General features: G+C 35.7%; 1 long non-coding RNA gene across 1 annotated transcript; it reads right to left on the reverse strand.

Annotated features, from left to right (window-relative positions):
* Nucleotides 1-486: 486 nt before the first annotated feature.
* LOC106879087 (uncharacterized) lies at nt 487-2,763 on the reverse strand. Its single transcript, XR_001410589.3, has 2 exons — nt 2,641-2,763; nt 487-1,018 (listed from the first exon to the last, which is right to left on the reverse strand). It is a non-coding gene; the product is annotated as an uncharacterized LOC106879087 (long non-coding RNA).
* Between the last annotated feature and the right edge of the window lie 916 nt (nt 2,764-3,679).

Here is a 3,679-nt window from a genome sequence, read left to right on the forward strand (position 1 = left end):
TTTATATTATAAAAATATTGATAAATTTTCTTTTCTTTCCGATTTGTGTCCATGGCATTTAAAACAAAACCAAAAAATCGAATATAATAGATTGGAGATAGCCAAACATCGTTGTTATTTGGCATCCAGATTGTGAAAGGAGATTTAAAAAGTTATGTAATATCAGTAAGGAAAATTTATGTAATATCAGGGCTTACTGTCTTACAGTCCACCAGCATACGAAATTAACCATTGTGCATGTGACTACCATTGTATCAATGTGTTTCCATACAAAGATAATGCGTGTTATTACAATGACAAAATGACAGGATCCTAACAATCATAATAGGGGAAATGTAATAGACTAGGTATGGGAAATCTATAGATTTTATTACCCTAAAATGTAGCCTGTGGAGGACATTTGCACGTAGTTTGCATGGAAACACTTTTGTTTATCACATTAGTAAAACATTTATATTCTTAATTTATGATAAAGTCATTAAGATGTTGGTTTAATATCTTTATTTCTTACTTTAAATATTCATTTTTACATTTTACATTCATATAGTTCGGAACATCGTCAAAAGAATGAACCACTCAAATTACATTGAATTCAATGCGGCCTTCAGATATACAAAATTTGCTCCATCCTGTGTCACAGTGTCGAAAGATGTCTTCATCTTTGATAATCTATCACATTCCGTGTGTTCTTGAATAGCTCCTTCACTCCCATGTCTTTATTCCATGAATATATGATTATTGCCAGGGCAATAAATAATAATATGGCTAGGAATATTATCAATATCATCGTCTATGTTATTACTTGATGCCGGGTGGCTGCAGTTGCGGGCTTAGAAAATGACGAGAAGGGAATGGTAATGACGACGGAAACGTGACTTCAGGTATTAATCCTTATATTAATGCACTATGGATACTGTCGCACTTGAGGTTTTTGTTTAACAATCTGGTTCTCAAACTTCCACAATCTGTGTACTAGTGTCCTCTCTGGCCTTTCAGCTTTGTGAAAGCCAATGCATTTCTGTGATAAGTAAAGAAAGAGTTGAAATGTGAACAGGCAATCGGAGAACTTTCATATACACAAAAAGGTAATGCATATAACATACGTCGAACATCAAGGAGATTTTGATGTGAAACTTGCATAATCATAGAAGCGAAAATGCAATAATGGTAACTATATAAATCTAAGAAAGTAGAGAATGCATTAGAATATAATACGCAACTTTATGGCCTTTGGTTTTGTCGTTCTTATATTGCTATATTGCTATATTTTTAACTGTGTCAGACTCGAGCTTATTTTCCTTTCCTTACTTTTGTTTTTAGGAATTTGTAAGCCAGGAATTTACATGAAACAATTCACGCAAATGTAATATATTTAGATTATTAAAAGCCAGTCAACCCGTCTAGAGTAAGGAACAGGAACTGCAGTAACTTGGGATTCGAGTTCCATCAGCTATTTAATGCTTTGCCAGAACATCTGAGGGATCTTCATGGAGTAGGAGTAGATGTCTTCAAGAAACAACTTGACCTCCTGCTACCCAAGGCCTCAGGTGAACCTATAATATGGCAGGAAACTCAAAAGAGGGCTGCAGTGTCGAACTCCCTGCTTCGTCAAAAGCCAATCACATAAGATTGAACATGTGATTACACTGGCAGTGACACAGCATGGTCACAGCCTTAGGGCAGAAGCGTATAACAGAATAAAAAAATAATACAATTATTACAATTCCGTCTTATTTGAATTTTCTGCTTATTTGTTTTATTATTTTCATCTTAGCATTAACAGAACTGGTACAGTCATTCGTAATGATATTTTTCATTAAAATTTAATTCCGCATTTCATAGAAAATATTAACAATTTTTGAAATGTTTTTTATAGGCAGTACGAATACTGAGCAACACAAAATGCATTATGGGATCTAAATTTCTTTTGCTTTGGTTGTAACTCTCGTTATATCGGCGTATCACATATAGAGAGATCTGAATAATTAAGGTGTAAAAAATTATCAACATTTAACTAGAGACAACTCAATTTGCGTTTTTCCGTTTAGTGTAAATAGATTCTGACAACATATGCCACTCATAAGAACGTCCTTCATTTTTATCTTAGACTGTTGTTTATTTATTACAAAACGGAGTACAATGTCCATTGTGTTCTTATATCTTATCTTAAATAGTCTCTAGTGGTATCAGAGGAAATTTTAGGAGGAGAGAGAGAAAGCCTAGAAATTTCCTCTTTCAAACTCAATTTGTGTGTGTCTGTCTGTCTCTACTGGTCAGTTTCCTGGCCTATCTGTCTGTCTATCTGTCTCTGTCTCTGCCTGTCTGTTTGTCTGTCTGTCTGTCTGTCTGTCTGTTTGTCTGTTTGTCTGTCTGTCTGTCTGCCTCTCTTTTTCTTTCTTTCTCTCTCTCTCTCTCTCTCTCTCTCTCTCTCTCTCTCTCTCTCTCTCTGTTGTTAATTTATTTGGTTTCACACAACCTTCGACTTAGATTGTCTTCACGCCTAGTAAAAAGTAAAAAATTAATTATTACTAAAATCAAATAACATGAATGGTAAAAGATATGTAATGCAGCGTATGCTATAAATCTATTTGTTACAATTCTATTCGATGTCGCTGCCACTTGAAAAAAAAATCTGTTTACCTTTACGTTCTTCAACCGAGAATAGAGGAGCAAAACTGAATATATTATGATGAAACGTGAAATGTGACGTCAATGTGTATCATAATAGATTTCAGTGATATAATAGAAAATAACAAATACGTGGAGGCGCAACGGCCCAGTGGTTAGGGCAGCGGACTCGCGGTCATAGGATCGCGGTTTCCATTCCCAGACTGAGCGTTGTGAGTGTTTATTGAGCGAAAACACCTAAAGCTCCACAAGGTTACGGCAGGGGATGGTGGCGAACCCTGCTGTACTCTTTCACCACAAATTTCTCTCACTCTTACTTCCTGTTTCTGTTGTACCTGTAATTCAAAGCGTCAGCCTTGTCACACAGTGTCACTCTGAATATCCCCGAGAACTACGTTAAGGGTACACGCGTCTGTGGAGTGCTCAACCACTTGCACGTTAATTTCACGAGCAGCCTGTTCTGTTGATCGGATCAACTGGAACCCTCGAAGTCGTAAGTGACGGAGTGCCAACAACTAGATAAATACACGTTGATTCCTAATATATTTAGTTTTGCTTTAGATTTTCAATATAGAGGAAAGACCTTTCCAACAATCATTTATATGAATATATGAATCTTAAACGTAAACATTTCGTTTTACCATACAGTGAGTGCCTTAGATGGAAACGACTTTAGATGGACTTTAAATACGCAATAAAAACCTGGTTAATCCCCAGCTTCATAAATCGTGTGGCTCATCCAAACTTTAAGCAAGTCTATTATGGGATGGAATTTGATCTCAAAATGCACAGAGGTAGAACAGATATTGCATGGTCTTCCGTCCGACGTCATTATATCTCCGCCAATCCCATTGCTCTGAACTGCGTTTTTCTCATCGATCCTGAAAAAGAAATTCATTTCGGTAGGGTTTCTGTCTAGAATTCTAACGACTTAGCCACTAAGACCCATTTCAATTATTAAGTTTCAGCTAGTTCAGAAACTAAATGATTTTTTTGTTTAGCTAAAGCAACTTAATAAATTTTAATTTTAGGTCAGTTATGAAATGAAATT

The sequence above is a fragment of the Octopus bimaculoides genome, chromosome 7 (genome assembly GCF_046866305.1).
Source record: "Octopus bimaculoides isolate indiv1 chromosome 7, ASM4686630v1, whole genome shotgun sequence".
NCBI lineage: Eukaryota > Metazoa > Mollusca > Cephalopoda > Octopoda > Octopodidae > Octopus > Octopus bimaculoides.